At 40.7% G+C, this 20,116-nt stretch overlaps 1 protein-coding gene across 6 annotated transcripts in view; it reads right to left on the minus strand.

Moving 5' to 3' along the window:
- The window catches only part of FOCAD (focadhesin), a 319,932-nt gene extending 305,161 nt beyond the window's left edge, over positions 1-14,771 (minus strand). For 2 of the 6 annotated variants that reach the window (XM_021063120.1, XM_021063095.1), the window contains exon 1: positions 14,632-14,771. The gene's annotated coding sequence lies outside the window, so the exon portion shown is untranslated. The other 4 variants (XM_021063125.1, XM_021063096.1, XM_021063102.1 and 1 more) reach the window with 4 other exon arrangements.

Consider the following 20,116-nt stretch of genomic DNA (forward strand, 5'->3'; position numbering starts at 1 on the left):
AGGACACCAGTGTGATTAGTGCAAGTGGGCAAGTTGGACAGCAAGAGATGACAGAAGCCCCTGTAGACACTGTAGGCTCTAGATGTTCCCGAGTGGGACAGGTAGTCCTAGAGGCTTTGGGATAAAGGGTGGCATTCTTGACTGTCATTTTAAAAAGATCCTTCTGGCTTCATTGGAGAACAGACCATTAGAGGGTATGGACGGGAAAAGCCAGACCAGTTAGGAGTTTATGGCAATAATCCAGGAAAGAAACAATGTTGCCTTGGACAAACAGAACAGCTGTCGGGTAGTCAGAAGAGGTCAGATTTTACACATATTTTGACAGAATTTGCTAATGGATTGGATGTGGGATATAAGAGAGGGAAGAATGACTCTAAGGTTTTTAGTGCAGACAAGTGGAAGAAAGTGCAGTCATATACTGAGATGCATAAGACTAAAAAATTCATCATTTGTTTTTAAAACAATGCAGCAAAGCACAAGTAATCCATGGGGTGCAATTTACTTTTGTCCAAGTCAGTAAGGAAAGGCTACATGACAAAAGGGTGCTAAGTGCAGAGAGTACAAGCTGCTGCTTCTCAATTTTACTTGAAGCCAATCTTCATTCTAACTCAACAAATGTTAAAACCTGTATGCTAAACTGTCTCCCAGATTTGCATCCAATTCATACCCAATACCAATACTGCTGTCAACACACGTCCCACTTTCCAATCCCCATGAGGCCTCAGTGGCCTGCTAAACCGTAACTATCCTACATAGTTTAAAATCTCGAAAAGCAAAAAGAGAGAGAGAGAAAGGGAGGGGAGACAAGCAAATTAGCAGGTGGGTGGATACATAATCCTTACTTCCTCAGTCTTCATTGCTCATAAAGCTGAACATTCTAAGCTTTATGCTTGCAATGTTCAGTATATTCTGAAGGCATTCTGAATGTGAGCACATTTAGGATTCAAAGGTGAAGGGGAAAAATTAGTGAGTGATGTTGTAAACAAACATGAAGAAAATTAAAATGCATCCATTTACTTTAAAAAACGTTAAAGATATGAAGTCACTTTGTTAATAGTTAATTGACTTGTGAATCAATTATTAATTTTTGCTTAAACAATTAAGTTAAAAGATGATGGGATTTTATATTGGAGGGATCAGAGTGATCCCACCTGAACCCACTGATTCCTCTTAGCATCACTAAAAATGTGAAACCACGCACTTTATCTTTATGATGGGATAGAATAAGACATACACCAAACCCACTAAGAATATTCTTGCCTAAAAAAAAAAATCCAAACTGGTTCCACAGAGCTCTCTATCTTTAACTACTAATTTATAGGAAATACGAAAGATAAAGGAACAAGGCAAACAAAAACACCTGCAGAACAGTAACTTCAGAATTTGGGACATTCTATAGTACAAGTGACTCTGTTTCTCCAATAAATCAATGACATGGGAAAAAGAAAGGGTGGAAGAACTGTTATACTAGAAGTGACTTAAGAGACATAATAACCAATTACAGTTTAGGAATATTAATTTGATTCTGATTCCAATAAATCAACTATAATAAGACACTCAGCACAACTAAGAAATTCTGAAATATGGACTGAGTATCAGATAATATTAAGGAATTGGGAGTTCCCGTCGTGGCTCAGTGGTTAGCAAATCTGACTAGGAACCATGAGGTTGTGGGTTCGATCCCTGGCCTTGCTCAGTAGGTTGAGGATCCGGTGTTGCCATGAGCTGTGGTGTAGGTTACAGATGCGGCTCAGATCCCGCATTGCTGTGGCTCTGGTATAGGCCAGGGGCTACAGCTTCGATTCAACCCCTATCCTGGGAACCTCCATATGCCGCAGGAGCAGCCCAAGAAAATGGCAAAAAGACAAAAAAAAAAAAAAGATAATATTAAGGAATTGGTGTTAATTTTATTAGGTATGATAACAACATAGCAATCATATTTAAAATAAAAAGTCCTATTAACTTAAAGCTAATTACTTTTTTTAAGAAAAAGAGGAGGGAAAAGTGTTAAGAGAGAGAAAACAAGATTTTATTTAAATTCATTACTAATAGTCCCTATTTATGTGTGTGTTCAAAATTTTCCACAACAGGATTTTTAGTGTGTGTGGTTGTGTCCATGGCGCCACATACAAAAATTGCTGGGCCAAGGATCAAACCTGTGCCACAGCAATGACCTGAGCCACAGCAGTGATGCCATGGAGCCATTAGGGAACTCCCACAACAGGATGTTTTTAGGAATAAATCCCTGCCTTTAGAGGGGGGAAGACAAGAATAAGCCAAATAGTAAATGATATAACATTTTATATGATAAATGCTACATACAAAAAGTAAACCAGGGATGGGGATAGATAATATTAGAAAGGGGTTCCAATTTTAAAGAGGATGGTTCAGGAAAGGCTCATAAAGGTGACACATAAGCAAAGACTTAAAGGAGGTAAAGCAGGAATCCACAGTCTCAGAGAAGAGGATTCTAGGCAGAAAGAAAAGCAACATAAGTCATGGTGAGAGCATGCCTCAGATATTTGAGAATAGCCAAGAGGGTAATTGAGCAGATTTAGTGAGTGAGGGGACGGTAGCTGGAAATGTAGCTAGAGAGGTAACAAACAGGTCAGATGGTGGCAAGCCTCACAGGCCACAGCACAGACTTTGCCCTTTACTTTGGGTGGCAGCAGGGAGTCATCAGAGGGTTCTGAGAGAAGAGAAAAGAAGAAATCCTAACTTATGTTTTAAAAATAATCATGATGAGACAGGATTAAGATGGCAGAATAGAAGGACTAGAGCTCAACTTCTCTCCTAAAAACAACAAAACTCACAAATAAAGACTGAGCAATCTCCACCCAAATGGACTGGAAACCTTAAAAAAAGATATCCTACTCCAGAAGAAAAAGAGGAGGCCACATCAAGAGGTAGGAGGGGCGATTTCGTGATATAAACAACCCCATACCTCCTGGGTGGGATGCTCCACAGACTGGAAACTAACTGGTTCATAGAGACTCACCTACAGGAGTGAGAGTTCTGAGCCTCACATCAAACCCTCACGTGCAAGGATCCAGCACTGGGAGAAAGAGGCCCTGGAGCATCTGGCATTGAAGGCCAGTGGGGCTTGTGCACAGGAGCCCCACAGGACGGGGGGAAGTGGAGACCTCATTCTTAAAAGGCGCACACAGACTTTCACAAGCACTGAGTCCCAGGGCAGAGCAAGGTCTCCATAGGAATCTGGGTCAAACCTGACTGCAGTTCTTGGAGGACATCCTGGGAAAATAGGGGTGAACGTGGCTTGTTGTGGGGGAAGGACATTGAAAGCAAAGCTATAGGGAATATTCAGCAGCAGTGCCTTTCTCTGGAGGTGGCCATTTTGGGAAAATCTGGCCCCACCCATCAGTCAGCACTGAGAAGCCCCAGGGCAAACAACAATCCAGGTGGGATCACAGCCCCACCCCTCAGTAAATAGGCTACCTAAAGACCCCTCAGGCACACAGCTGCCTCTAATCCCATCCAGAGACTAAGCCCCACCCACCAGAGGGATTAGAATCAGCTCCACCTACCAGTGGGCAGGCATCAGCCCCTTCCATCAGGAAGCCTACACCAAGCTCCCATACAGCCACAAGGGGGGCAGACACCAGAAGTAAAAGAGGCTACAACTCTATTTTCTGTAAAAAGGTCACCACACCAAAAACCTATAAAAATGAAAAGACAGAGAACTATAACTCAGATGAGGGAGAAAGGAAAAACCCCAGAAAATGAGTTTAAGTGATGAGGAGTTTCTGAGCCTCCAGGAAAAAGACTTTAGATTGTTGATGCTGAAGATGATGTGAGACGTTGGAAATAAACTGGAGGCAAAGATGGATAATTTACAGGAAACACTGACCAAAGAGATACAAGATATAAAACTTAAACAAGAAGAGATGCAAAATACAATAACTGAAATAAAAAATTCACTAGAGGCAGCTAACAGCAGAATACAGGAGGCAGAAGAACGAATAGCGAGGCGGAGGACAGATTAGTGGAAATTACGGATGCAGAACAGAAAAGAGAAAAGATTGAAAACAAATGAAGAGAGTCTCAGAGAACTCTGGGACAACATGAAATGCAACAACATCCATATTATAGGGATGCCAGAAGGAGAAGAGAGGGAGAAGGGGACAGAAAAAAATATTCCAAGAGATAATAGCCGAAAACTTCCCTAGCATGGGAAAGGAACCACTCACTCAAATCCAGCAAGCACAATGAGTACCATATAAAATAAACCCAAAGAGGAATACACCGAGACACATTAATCAAACTGACCAAAATTAAAGACAAAGAGAAAATCTTGAAAGCAGCGAGGGAAAAGAAACAAGTAACATACAAGGGAACCCCAATAAGGTTATCAGCTAATTTTTCAGCAGAAACTCTGCAGGCCAAAAGGGAGTGGCATGATATACTTAACGTGATGAAAGGAAAAAACCTCCAACCAAGAATACTCTACCCAGAAAGGCTCTCATTTAGATTTGAAGGAGAAATCAAAACCTTCACAGATAAGAAAAAGCTGAGAGAATTCAGCAACACTAAACCAGCCTTACAACAAATACTAAAGGAACTTCTCTAGGCAGAAAAGAAAAGACAGCAACAGGTAACAAAAATTCCACAAATGACAAGGCTCACCAGTAAAGGTATATATACAGTAAAGATATGAAATCATCCATGCACAATTATACCACCAAAATCAGGAATCACGAGAACAGGTGGGTACAAATGCAGGACACTGGAGATGAACTTGCAATTAAGAGAACAACAACTTAAAACAATCTCATATACATGTAGACTCATATCAAAACTTCAGAATAACTGCAAACCAATAATCTACAATTGATACACAAACAAGGAATCTCTGGAGAAGAAATATATCTCATAGTAAATAAGTGCATAATCCACCATGAAGGGGGTCATTTGACATCATTCTTGGAATGCTGAAGTCGTCTTACACCTGATTCTGATTTCCTTTCCATCAAAGAATTTATGATAATTATAATTATATATAATTAAATATATAATTAAATAATGCAACGGTACAATTAAATGATACAGTTCTACAATTGTATTATTAATAACCATTTCTCTCGATGGTACAATGTAAGGTCTATAATGTCTTGTTTATCACATCACCTAGAATGGTGTAATGCCTATAGTGAAGAATCAATAAGATGTAACAAATTGTGAGGACATATTTATATGGTTACACTGTTTTTTAACCAATTTATGCATTTTATATTTTACTTATTTTCAGAGGGTGTATTATTTTTGTTATTCTTACCAGTTAAGTTATTCTTTTTATTATGCTATATAAAATATTTAATGGCATATAAGGCATTCTTCTCTATAAATTTTAGTTGCATAATATACACAATTTTACTATAATGCTAATTTTTAAAGAAAAATTGAATGTAATAGATAATACTAAATAGTAAAGATGAAAGCCATACAAAATGGGATAAAGAATAGATTTCCTATTTGTCTCTGCATATTTTCCATTCTACTTCTCCAGAGGGAGTCACTTAATCTGCTTAAGATCCATGATATAATAATCTGTATGAATGTAATTGTGTTTAAATATATGTATTTAATTCTGTAAAAAAAAAATAATAAAAATAAAATTCCAAAAAAATAAAAAATAAAAATAATCACCTTGGCTACTCTGCTGACAATATGGTAGGAGACAAAGAGAGAACAGAAGAGACCAGTTAGAACGCTACAGTCGGTTGCAAAATATGGCCCCAAATTCTTCCCTATCCCTCTATGCACCTTTCTTTACAAAATGACTTTACTGATCCCCCTCATAAGTATCTATTTCTCCATTCCCGTAGATTTGGAGAATCTAACTTTGCAACTGCTTTGATCAGCAGTGGGGAAGTACAGTTGTGGGAATGAGTCTAGATCTTAAAAGGCTAAGCTGCTTCCTCTTGCTCTTTTGCCACTATTAGGCCACTATGTTAAGACAGCTTACTGGACCATGTGTAGCATATATACGCCATCCCAGCCGAAGCCTCCAAACCTACCAGTCCCCATTTACTACATGAGTGAGCCAGGCAAGACCAGCAAAAGAACCGTGCTCCCACTCACCTGAGCCCAACCCAAACTTCCAACCCCAGAATCATAAACTAATAAATGATTGTTGCTTTACGCCACTACTTGCAGGGGTGTGTGGTGATAAACAACTGATACAGAGGCTATAACAACACCAAGGACATAGACAAGGAGGCTTAGACTAGGGTGAATGCAATGGGTAGAGAGAAGTACTTAGATTCTAGATATATCTTGAAGGTACAGCCAACAGGTTTTCCTAATAGTTTGCATGTGAAAGAAAGAAAAGAATCACAGATGACACCCAAGTTTGTGGTCCAAGTCACATAAAATATAAAGTTTCCATTAACTGAGATGGAGGAGTTCCTGTTGTGGCTCAAAGGTAACAAACCCGACTAGTATCCATGAGGACGCGGGTTCAATCCCTGGCCTCATTCAGTGAGTTAAGTATCCAGCCTTGCCATAAGCTGTGGTGTAGGTCACAGAAGTGGCTCAGATCCTGCATTGCTGTGGCTGTAGTGTAGGCCAGCAGCCACAGCTCCCAATCAACCCCCAGCCTGGGAATTTCCATATGCCGCACATGCAGTACTGAAAAGACAAAAAAAAAAAGAGAGAGATTGAGAGCCTGAGTGGACTGAGTCCAGGAGCACTCCAAAGAGATAAGAAAGAACCAGTAAAGGAGTTGAAAAGGAGCAGAGGGGTAGGAGGAAAACCAGGAATTGTAGCATCTTTGATAACAGGGCAAGAGAGTATTTCAGCAAGAGACTTGTTTCCAAAAATGCTGATAGGAAAAGGTAACTATGTGACAGGATAGAGGCTGTGGCTCAACTATATGGAAATCATTTCGCAATCTGTAAATGTATCAAATCAACATGTACCTTAAACTTACCAATATTATGTGTCAATCATATCTCAGTAAAGTTGAGGGGAAAATAAATGTTGGTCAAGTAAAAGATAAAAAAAAAAAAAAAAAACAGACCCTAGGGGAGCTCCTGGCAGCTCAGCGACTTAGGGATCTGGCATTATCACTGTTGCAGCTTGGGTTGCTGCTGTGATGCAGGTTCAATCCCTAGCCTAGGAATTTCCACATGCCACAAGCACAGCCCACTCCTGGCCCCACCAAAACAAAAACAAACAAACAAAAAACCCCAAAAAACAGACCTTTGGACTTAGCAAAATGAAAGTCATTAGTGACTTTGAGGAAAGCTTTTTTTTTAAGAGTAGCAAGGGAGAAAGTGTGATGAAAGTGAGTTAGAGAAAGAAAGGGGCAGCATTATACTGTAAATCTACTACACCTTAATTTAAGAAATATTTTTTTAAAAAAAGCATAAGGGAAAGTAATTGAACACATGGATGTGAGTTTTGCCATAAAGGGGGAAAGAAATTGTGTAGTGCCATAATGATGAAATGAGGTCAAGAAAGAGTAATTATTTTAAAATGGAGAAAAAACAGCATGTTTCTATATTGAAGGGAATAATCCAGTAATGAGGGAAAATGTGATCCTGCAGGAGAGAGCTATGTGGGAGTTAATCTTTGAGTAGAGGAAAGGAATGGGATCTTAATGAGTGAGGAGTTCTCCTTGGAAACACAGAGACTCTCCCAGGAGACTCTACATCCCAAAATAACAGGAGAGAAATTAGAAGTAAATGCAGATATGCCTGCCTCCCACATCCATGGTAAATGTCATTGGTATTAAGGTATTTTTCCTACCTCCGAGACCAGAAGCGACCTAAAAATGCTCAACATAACCTTCCAGGTATCCTAATAGAGGAGAGTTGTCACACATTCAGATGACTCTTGAACAACCTGGGGGTTAGGGAACTAAGCCTCCCTGCAGTGGAAAACTCACATATGACTTTACAGTCAGCCCTCCCTATTCACGGTTCCACACCGACGTCAACAGACCCAGCCTAGCATGGACCATGTAGCACTGCAGCACATACTTATTGAAAAAAGTCAAAGTGGACTCTCTCAGTTGCAACCCATGTTTTTCAAGGGTCAACTGTACTTGCCAAAATATTTTGGAAGATCAAAGGTCAAAAAGGGGTGCAAAAAGCCTCTCCTTTCTCTAACAAGCAACACATTCACTGGAGACATATTACATTTATTTTTTTATTTTTTATTTTTTTTTTGTCTTTTTGCCATTTCTTGGGCCGCTCCCCCGGCATATGGAGGTTCCCAGGCTAGGGGTCCAATCGGACCTGTAGCCGCCAGCCTACGCCAGAGCCACAGCAACGCGGGATCCAAGCCATGTCTGCAACCTACACCACAGCTCACAGCAACGCTGAATCCTTAACCCACTTAGCAAGGCCAGGGATCGAACCCACAACCTCATGGTTCCTAGTCGGATTCGTTAACCACTGAGCCACGATGGGAACTCCGATATGTTACTTTCAAATTTGGAAATACCTCTATATCTGCTGTCCTTCTACAGAAACTGCAATGATTTGATAGGCAGAGTTGATAACAAGAAGCTTCACCAAAACCTGAAATCCAAACTATTTGTAATTTCAAAGCCAGCCATTTGCGTCAGAACAAAAAAAAAAAAAAAAAAAAAAAAAAAACCTGTCACCCTTACACCCAAATCTGACCTCTTTCTAGCTTGCCTTTCTCTTCACTAAATACTAAACAGTCCCAACCTTTTGAATTCTGATACCATGGTCAATGAGGTTTTTTATTAGATGCTCAGCCTCTCCATTAGATCTTCCCTTACCTCCTAGGCCAGTGGAAACCATACTTTTCCTCTTTGCTGGCCACTTTAGTGAAGGCTAATCATCCTCCCAAGCTCTAAGGCCCAGAAGAATATTTCCATGCCACTTACCCCCTTACCTGTGAGGGCATGCATCCAGGTATCTTCCTCTCTAGTATATACTGATCACTACCATAGGCAATCTAAAACCTCAGAAACCATAGTCTATCTCATAGTCTCTCTCTCCATCCTGGGTACACAATCATCTGGGGTCAACACTAAGTGAGTGACTCATCCAACACACGAGTCTCACTGTTCTTGAACACCTTCGTATCATCTCCACTTTAGCCATCTACATCCAAGGCCAAACCCTACATGCCACTGGCATCCTAAAATCTAAAACTCTAGTATTCTGCTCCGACCTAATGCCTTGAATCAATTTTCTTTCAGTGTCCTCCTGGCCTGGTCACCACCTCTATCCAGTCTAAACTTCACATTCCATCACTTCTACACCATCTTGCCAATACTTTGAACTCCCTTGTATTCCTACCATAGGTATGTAACAAAAATCCAAATCCTGGATATTCCAACTATTCATAATCTCTAGTTCTACTGAATCTTGCTACAGAAAGTCACACAATTATATGATCTAGTATCATTACAATGACTGCTTCTTACCTAACTGGCAAATCTTCCCAAAATCTCTACTCAGCTCTCCCATTCCCAATGGATTTGACAGCTGACTTTTCTTTCTCAAATTCTCTCCCTCCTTGTCTTCTAAACTCCACTGTCATTAGACAGTTCCTTCTCAGTCTTTTTCACTGGATCATCTTCCTTGTATGGTGGTGCTTCTCAGAGTTTCTCTTCTGTTTTCTTTTACTCCACAAACTCTCTCTTACCTATCACATTCATTTTCAACACTTACATGCTGGTAACATTTTAATCTCTACATAGCCTAGAATCCCATGCTTCACCCCCAAACCAGTGCCGCCCACTGCCCACTGAACAGCACCAAATGTGTGACGTAAAGGCATGCTCAAGACCATTTTAATTCTCATGTGATTCCCCTCTTCGGCAGTCATAAACATATGAGGCATCCTTGACTCCAGCTTTTCCTCATTCCATATATGAAAGTGGGCACCAACTTCATCATCTTAATACACCCTGAACCCATCCTATTCACTCAAGCCCCAAGGCACAATTCAGAGTTCTATCATGTACTGCCTTCACAATCGAGCCTTGTTCCATTAAAATTCATTCAGCACATTGCCACATAAAGCTGTCCTTAAGTTTCCTTCACTTAAAGTTTCTTCCCCATGGATCACAACAGTCTCAAGGATAATGTCCAAAATCTTTAACATGGTGGGGAAGAGGGCCTTTTATTATTTGGCCTTTGCCTATTAAACCTCATCTCTCTATTCTCTCTATGTTTTGTCCCTAACCTGTCCATTTGGCCTTATATATTCCTTGTACTTTATTTAACATCTTCACCAACCAATTCCTACTTGCTTTCAAAATTCAGTTCTAATAAAAATTCTTCCAGAAAGTCTTCTCTAAATTCCGTAAAATCTCACACCCAGTTTTCCCCTACCCCCCATCACAGTACTCAATGAATACATCTAATTATAATATTTACCTCATTGTGTTTTGGTCTTGTCTGTGACTTCCAGGCAATACTATTAATTCCTTGATGAAAAGTTAGGGACTTGGGGCCAGAGCGGATGTGCTGCCTTTGTTGAATATAAAAATAATGAATGCAGAATCTTTAATATTTATGACTCTTTAAAAATTCCACTTACTTAAATGTTTCAACAATTCAAAACCATTTTAATAAAAAGTTTCCACCATTCCAGAGTTCCCATCATGGCTCAACAGTAACAAACTCGACTAGGATCCTTGAAGATGCAGGTTTGATCCCAGGCTTCGCTCAGTGGGTTAAGGATACGACATTGCCATGAGCTGTGGTATAGGTCGCAAACGTGGCTCGATCTGGCATTGCTGTGGCTATGGCATAGGCCAGCAGATGTAGCTCCAATTTGACCCCTCCCTGGGAACTTCCATATGCAGCAGGTACAGCCCTAAAAAGCCAAAAAAAAAGTTTCCTCCACTCCCTCATGATTTATCCTAATAGCATATGCTAAAATCTGAAGATCTGATCACATAAACCAACCTGTTGAATAATTGTTAGAGTGATAATAAAAAGCAAATTCTGAAAGCAGAAAGGCCAGAGAAAAAGGTTTGTCAAGAGAGGGAAGGACACACCATGGCACCCAGAAAACCTCATAAGAAAACTATAGTTCAACATTCACACTATAACCATTTGTTCAGCAGCTTATCAGTCAAATTAACAGGCAGTCATTTATCTGACCAAAAAGACATTAGAGGATATATTCTAAAACAGTATAAAGAACTGAAATCTTTAATTTAGAAGCTTGACAGGAATTCATCATTGGTCCCAGCAAGTGAAATCATAAATCCTTAAATAAAATAACACACTACTGATGGAGTTTGAATTCTCAACTCCCTTGGGCCTATAGAAATGTTTTTGCTTCATGAAAAATGGAAAATTGGGAGTTCCCGTCGTGGCGCAGTGGTTAACGAATCCGACTAGGAACCATGAGGTTGCGGGTTCGGTCCCTGCCCTTGCTCAGTGGGTTAACGATCCGGCATTGCCGTGAGCTGTGGGGTAGGTTGCAGACGCAGCTCGGATCCCGCGTTGCTGTGGCTCTGGCGTAGGTCGGTAGCTACAGCTCCAATTCAACCCCTAGCCTGGGAACCTCCATATGCCGCGGGAGCGGCCCAAGAAATAGCAACAACAACAACAACGACAAAAAAGACAAAAAAGACAAAAAAAAAAAAAAAAAAGAAGAAAAATGGAAAATTGTACATTATTTAATGTCACAGCTTTTGAAGTGTCTTCAAAATATGTAAAGTAACAAGCTAATTGAATGAAAGCCAACATAAATTAACAAAATTTAAAAATCTTAAATGCAATTTTATTACTCCCAATGTGGCTTGGAATAGGTTTCAAAAAATGTCAATCTAGGAATTCCCATTATGGCTCAGCAGAAACAAAATCAGACTAGCATCCATGAGGACGCAGGTTCGATCCCTGGCCTTGCTCAGTGGGTTAAGGATCTGGTGTTGCAGTTGAACTGTGGTGTAGGTTGCAGACATGGCTTGGATCTGACGTTGATGTGGCTACAGTATAGGCCAGCAACTACAGCTCCAATTAGACCCCTAGCCTGGGAACCTCTACATGCTCTGGGTGTGGCCCTTAAAAAGCAAAAAAAAAAAAAAAAAAAAAAAAAAAAGTTCAATCTATTGTTTGAAAACTCATAGGATTTTCAACACTGCTTTAAAATTGTGTATCAAATAATTTAAATGGAAAAAAACTGACAAACATAAATTATCCTATTAGCTTAGCAAATTCGTGTGCTTAGGAAATAGCACACACAACCTCCATCCAATTTATCACTGTGAATCAAAGAGTTATATTTATATAACTATACCATATTTTGTTATATTATTCATCTATAAGTCTGTAGTACTTTTTTAAAAATATACAATACTTATAGATCTCATATCTCCTACAGAAACATCTACTTCCCACTTGATTAAAGTTTAAATTATCACCCTAGGTTTCTTTTTTGAGAATCAACTGAGCTCACTGTTATATACCAAGAAATATTAAAATTAAGTTTTTCTATAGACCCAATAATAATACTGATGCTAATATTTCCTTATACTTCCTCCAAATATAGTTACAATTATAACTATATAGTTATAACTACAGTTACAACTATAACTATAATTGAATTTTTTATTATTTTTCTCTCCAAATATTAAACTAGAATACTCCTCTTGGGTTTTTTCTCAGTTCTTTCATTTCTCCTGTCTTCCCATCTTGATCTGCTTCACATCTAGAACTAGAAAGATCTAGCAAAAGCAATATTTTGAAAAGCTTTATTTTCTTAAACTTTCCAAACCCCAAACAGTAATATAAAGAATTTAATTCACCTAATGATTTATGAATAATTTTCAAAAATGTATCACAAGGCTATAAATATTATGTCTCAGAAGAACTATTCTAGAAATTTCACACCTGCAGGAAGGCCAAGCAACTTACTTAATAAGTACCATCAATCAATCAGCAAATGAGAAACTATTGTTACATCTCTACAGGCATTTATTCTCAAACTAATGATTTACCTTTTGTTTATCATCCTCAACTGGAGGCAGCAATCAATTAAAATCCAGTAAATTTTAGGTTGATAAAATAAATGTTAACAGACATGACAGTGCTAGACCATAGCCAGGTGATGAAAACTACTTAACATTAACCAAGCAAGCAAATAGCCAAGACAGAGGTTTTTAGTTACCTCTGATCTACTGAAACAAAATGCTTTGAAAATTGCATTCTTATTCAATTTTTATATCATACCTTTAAATGTAACGTTAAAAACTCCTGATTATTACATTTCAAAATTTAGATGAGTCATAATGCTGTGAGTGCAGGGATTGGATGTGAATCAAAATTGTAAACATGCACCTGCTTGCTAGTCAAAAAAGTCAATGTGGACAGATTTAGGAAGAGTAAAACATATAATCTTAAAATATATCCAGGGTTTTTTAAATGCTCACTTCTCAACTGTTAACACAGATCAGTAAATATGCCATCTGTCCATACTGTTCTAGAACATCTCAAAATTAATGAATATATATAACCTCACACCCTCACTTTATAATGTAGGTCCTGGAGACTAGGGTCTTTAGTGATAACTTCGCAGGATTCTGTCTCAGGGCGGTCATGGTCTGAGGCTTACCAGGGGTGAAAGTAAGGAAAAGTAAATGAGGTCCCAGAACAGCTCTAGCTTATGATATAGAATCATAAGCTTCTGTACCTAAATCTAGAACCTGAAATTGAACCATCAAATATAGACAATAAAACTGGCAGATAAACTGGAAGAAAAAGGCTAAGAATGGCCATTTTAGTTCTTGGCATAAGACCAAGACAATCAAGGAACCCATCGAAAAAGTGTGTTGAGCAGATGAACGATTGATTGCATGATACTTGACTGCATGACTTCATTGATTTTAAAAGCTCCAAATTCTAAAGTTAACAGAGTGATCAGGATGGCATGGCTGAAATTAAAACTAAACAGATAGTAGGGGCAACACAACTGCAAGTCTCTGCATAGCTGCTGCAGAGACATTTCAAAACATAGATTCATACATGTATGTTATATATAGATATGTATATAGAGAGATAGATAATACTATTTTTTTCAGGTAATTCCTGAGAATGAGGACAGAGCTGGAGAACTAGGAGGTCTGAGAAGAGGCCCTGCTGACCCATAAACCTTTGCATTAAAGTGGACAGGATCTGAGTGAGTCACTTGGAATTTGGAGACAGTCACCCCAGGACAAGCAAGACCCGGCTGGAATCGCCTATGCTTCCTTCGACTAGGGAACCGGTCAGGAGAGAGTGGGATGACTGCAACCTGCTGCAGAAAGGTATGCAAGGAGAGCGCCGACCTATTTCCGAGTCAGGATCCCGCTGAGCCCGGTACCAGGGCCGGCCCCACCCAGGCACCCGGGAGCTCTCTAACGCAGAAGGCCTACTCCTTCGGGAGTTCAAAACCTAGGCAAGATAGGACGAAGGCATAGACAAGACCTGTCCCCTTCCTGGCCGCCCACACCGCGACGCGGCCCTGCCACCACATGCTCCACTACCCCATCTCTCATCAGAGCTCCAGGCCCGCAGGGCCTCAGCCTCCCTCCAAGCAAGCTGAGTCAGGCCACAGGCTGGTGCGATCTGGCGGCCTCTGTGCAGGAGGCAGCGGCCCACAGCCTGCTGCCTGCCACCGCGCTTAGCTTACCTCCCTTCTGCCACAAGCTCAGCCCCACGCCGGCTGCCTGACGTGGCCCGCCCCGTCGTCTCGAACGCCTGGGGGCGGAGACTACTGGGAGACAGCCAATGGACTGCAGAATGCAAGGACATGCCCCGCCTCCTCCAACTTCGGTCCGCCCCCTCTCGCTGGCGCGCACGCGCGTCCAAGGCCAGGGCCGCGCACTGCGGCTGGTAGGTGGTGGCGTGGGCGGCTGAGCCTGGTTCTGCAGCTGCCCGAGGGCAGGAAGGGCGGCGCGCGCAAGTGCTGGCTGTGGAGCTGAGCCGCAGTGGGGAGTTAACCCAAGGGAAGGCGGATTAAAGACACCCGCTTGGAGACGCCACTGCGGTGTGTCGGGATGGCCCTGTTGGCAGCCTGCCCCTATGCAGCTTTTTGCGACTCAAAGCTCCTTCTTGGTATTTGGATATTTTGTTTCCTGGGGGATAACATTAGGATTCGAAATTTTAATGCAGACAGTATTCTTGGCCGTTTTGTTCTCCTTGTAGCTGCTGCTTGGTATCTACTTCACCTGGCCAACACACGTCCACCTGTTGGATATACAGGTCGTTCTAGCCCAGGCATTTCTGCTGTTTTAACCTGGGAAGAACTGACCCACCTAATTGTTACCATTATTGCTATTGTTATTATTTTTGTAATACGTGAGTGTCCACCCGCATTTTCGTGGGAAGGCTGTAAGACATCTGGCACAATGGAACAGAAGCTAAAAAGGCAGCAGGAAAAAAAAAATAAGGTTATGACAGAATGGAATTCTGAATGTGGATGACAGACATGGAAATTATATACAAGATGAAATAGTTAAGACAAGTTGCTCTAGAAGCCAGCCGTTTCGAAACCCAAGTGCACCTTTTACAAGCATTTGGGGAGCGCTATATATATATATATAGATATATATATATATCTATATATATATATATATCAGGGAGTTCCCGTTGTGGCTCAGTGGCTAACGAATCCGACTAGAAACCATGAGGTTGCGGGGTCGATCCCTGGCCTCACTCGGACGCAGACGCAGTTCAGATCCCGCGTTGCGGTGGCTCTGTCGTAGGCCAGCAGCTACAGCTCCGATTAGACCCCTAGCCTGGGAACCTTCATATGTGCGGCCCTAGAAAAGTCAAAAAGAGAAAAAGAATAAAATAAAAATAAAAAGTATCAAGCGTTCCCTTATAGGCTCAGCGGAAACCAACCTGAGTAGAATCCATGAGGACACAGGTTCCATCCCTGGCCTCTTTCAGTGGGTTATGGCTCCCCACATTGCTAGGAACTATGGTGTAGGTAGCAGACGTGGCTCCGATCTGGAATTGCTGTGGCCTAAGCTGGCAGCTATAGCTCTTGATTCAACCCCTAGCCTGGGAACTTCCATATGCCGCACCCATGTCCCTAAACAGCAAAAAAAAATAATAATAATAATAATAATAATTTTAAAAAAAATTAAAAATACCAGTACCTGGGCCCTATTTCCAGAGATTCTGATTTACTGTCTTTGCTGTGGGGCCTTGGCATTGGTATTTTTCTAGGTTTCCAAAGTTTCTATTAATGTGCTGACAAGAAGTTCTACTTTTCATTTGCAAAAAGAATTTGGTTTCCTATACTCCACTTTAGAAAAGTAGTTATATACCACAGACCATCTTCAGTTCTAAATCATCTAGTACGCTTTCATTCTCCAAGAAATTTATCTAAATTTGGAGTTCCTGCATAGCAAGGCAGGCTAATGTCACTGCTGTGTCTCTAGTCACTGCTTTGGCAATGTTTCAGTCCCTGGCCTGGGAACTTCTGCATGCCACAGGTGTGGCAAAAAAAAAAATTATCTAAATTAATTTTGGACCTTCTTATATATTCAATCCCTCTTACCCTTTGAGAGAAAGGAGTGTTATAAGGTTTATAACTGCCTTCTTGGTTTTATGAAATTTGATGATACTCCCCTTCAGTCTTAATAATTCCAAATACATCAGCACTTCTTTGAGGACTGTTTTAATCCTTTTTCAAAACTCTTCTTCTATTCTCATATTTCTTTAGATACACTGGTCACAATTATAATTTAACATTTAACTATGCAAACAAATAGTACCTTTCAACATATAGCACCCCGTTTAATCCAACTTTACAAAGCACATTTAATATATAAGGAAATTTAGGCACAAAGAGAAGCATATTGATCAAGGACATGCACCTAGCTAGTGGCAAAGCCAAAATTTGAATCTAGGTACCCTGGCTCTCCACAAATAAATGTACTGCCTTTGTTACAGAAAGGCTAGCTTTAGGAGGGTGTGGGGAAATGCCCATTTAAAGAATGATGGTGAGTCTCTGATTTTTCACTTTTAACACTTCCTCTAGATTCTGATTTTGGGCAAGATTGAGGGCCTTAGGCTGTTTGACCAAGAGCCTCAAACTGACTTGACAGCTTGCTACAGATTTTGGGCTAGCTGGAAGGCACAAGAGCTCAGCCTCTTGTGCGACATGTTCACCTTACTTCTGAGATATGCTTCTTCCATACACGGCTGTAATTCAGCAAGGATTGTTTCACTTTTTAGTTTATTTAATCTATTGCTATACCAGGCACTGTGCTAGACATGAGAGACCTCAAGATAAAATTACACAATCGAGAGCCTCAAGGAGCCAGTTCATCCTGGAGGCCAAGTCAGCCGCAATTGTCAGACTTATTTCCACAAGACTAGAAGTGTAGACTTTTCAAGCCAGAAAGTATATCAGAAGCTACCAGTCTGAGACAAGGTTGTTTCACTGACAAGTGCTGAAATGAAAAATAAGTAAATAAAGACAATATATTGTTTTCATAAAAATAAATTTTAAAATAAAATAAAAATTTATTCATTGTAAAGGGTTGTTCTTTTTGAGATTATGCTTTGATTTTTTTCTGTTAAAAATGGTCTAGGAGTTCCTGCTATGGCATAAGGGATGGGTGGCATCTCTGCAGCGCCAGAATGCATGTTTAATCCCTGGCCCCACACTGTGTGTTAAAGGATCCAGCATTGCCACAGCTGCAGCATAGGTAGCAACTGTGGCTCAGATCTGATCCGTGGCCCAGGAACTCCATATGCCACAGGGCAGCCAAAGAAGAAAGAAAGAAAAGAAAAATTTCATGGAGTTCCTATGGTGGCTCAGTGAGTTAAGAACACAACATAGTCTTTGTGAGGGTGCAGGTTCAATGCCTGGTCTCATTCAGTGAGTTAAGGATCGGGCATCACCACAAGCTGTGGTATAGGTCACGGTTGAGGCTCAGATCCAGCGTTGCTGTGGCTGTGGCATAGGCCCCAACTGTAGCTCTGATTTGACCCCCAGCCTAGGAACCTCCATATGCCACAGGTGCAGCCATAAAAAGAAAAAAAAGAAAAAAGTTCTGTCTTAATAATTAGTAGGTTAAGTTTTTGGGAGTTTTATTTACTTTAATTTCATTAAAGTCCTGTGTTATTTCTCAAAATTTTTTAATGTTTTACTGATATATTTTAGCTGTCACTTGATGGAGAGGGAAATTAAGATTGCAGAGGGACGAAGACCAGTTCTCTTTCTACTGCATATCCGTTGGAACAGCCTATTTCACGAGCAGGGCTAGAAATGTTTAAAAATAACAATAACACAGCTACAGCTCTGATTAGACCCCTAGCCTGGGAACCTCCACATGCCGCGGAAGCGGCCCAAGAAATGGCAAAAAAAAAAAAAAAAAAAAAAAGACAAAAAAAAAATAACAATAACAAATTTAAAAAGAAATCAAGGATAAGGATAGACAACAAAGATTAGAACTGATTCTGATAGGCCAGCTGTTTTGCTGGCCAGGAAACGAAGTCTCCCACCTGCTTAATTAGTCAGATTAGCTAAGCAGCTTGGTTTCCTTCTGCGCTGAAAGCAGAGAATGGGGCCTGAGGAAATACAGCTTCTATGGAGTACCTTTGATTGAGGTAACACCTAGGAAAGATCAGTTTCATTGAGTAGGGCATACCCATGTCTGATATAGGTATGTAGTGTACATACTTCCCGAGAATTTTTGAGAAATAGCAGGAAAAGAGGCCAAGGGACGAGAATCAACTTCATTCTCAAAACTTGCAGAGGGTGATCTAGACTTAATACCAGAAGCCCCGGCACAAATGGAAATTTCAACTGAAGGATTAAAACAGACTTCAAATCTGTATATTATTTTCTGGATAGGCTTAGATCATACATGCAAATGAACTCTTTGCCTTTTAAATATTCAAGACAAACCACCGTCTTGCAGAGGTAAGGAGGCAGACAGCATTTATCTGTTAAACTCTTTGTATTACTACCCCTGAGGTAGTTAAGCAGTTAGTTCTCTATTGTACCAGACCCTTTAGATAAGTACACTTTTTGAAGTCAGAATAGAAGGGCCTATTGACTTTAACAACAAAAAAAGAAAGAAAAACGTGTCCACTCCCAAATCATTAACTGAACTGAAAAGAATATGCTAACAAAAAAAAAAAAAGACACTGTAGTCTGAATCCTGTGCTGTAAGAGAAGGTCATGTCCCCCACAGCATCAGGAGAGGCACAAAGCCTTGAACTCAGGCCCAAGCATGCTGGGCTAGCTCAACACACCCACACATTCATCAGCAGGCATGAAACTGGGAGGAGAAATTCAAAACTGAGTCACAGGGCTCCACGGGCGACACATAACAGAAAGTGGTTTTATTAGATTTAATTAGATGTGAGGCTATGGTTCCAATGTCTCCCCATTTCTTTTAGAGTAGAAGCCAAATCCTTAGAAAGGTCAATAGGCTATATATGATTTGCCTTCCTGCACCATATAAACTTCATTACACACACACACACACACACACACACACGTTATTAATTCCTGACCTTGCCTCCTATACTCACCCCCAGCCCATTCCACTCCAATCACCCTGCCTCCTTGCTGCTGCAGGATCTTGGCACTTGCCCCCACATACTTTCATGACTCATTCTACTGAATCGTTCAAGTCTTTGCTGAGATCTTACCTTCCAGATAAGGCCTACTCTCTGTCAGAGTCCCAGCAGGAAACAGATGGCACAAGCAAATAATGAAAATTGGAAGACAGTTTAACAAGGAACTATAAACAAAGGTGTGGGCATGGAGTAGAGATCACAAGGGAGGAGTTCCTCTGTGGCACAGTGTGTTAACAGTGCAGCACCTCCGTCACTGTCGAGGCACGAGTTTGATACCCAGCTGGGCACAGTGGGTTAAAGTGTCCATTGTTGCCACAGCAACAGCGTAGATCCCAACTCAGGCTCAGATTTGCTTGCTGGCCCAGGAACTTCCATATGCTGTGGGTGCGGCCATAATAAAAAAGAGAAAGCGAGAGATCACAAGGGAGACTCAGGAACATTGGGTCCCCCCAAATTACCTCTGAGCCTAAAGGAGCAAGTAGCAGGAGTAGTTGCCAAACATGGAAAAGGCTGTGTAGTAGGGACTATGTGACAGGAATTGGGACCTATGGTCAAGGAACACAACC

Source organism: Sus scrofa, chromosome 1, assembly GCF_000003025.6.
Source record: "Sus scrofa isolate TJ Tabasco breed Duroc chromosome 1, Sscrofa11.1, whole genome shotgun sequence".
Classification (NCBI taxonomy): Eukaryota; Metazoa; Chordata; class Mammalia; order Artiodactyla; family Suidae; genus Sus; species Sus scrofa.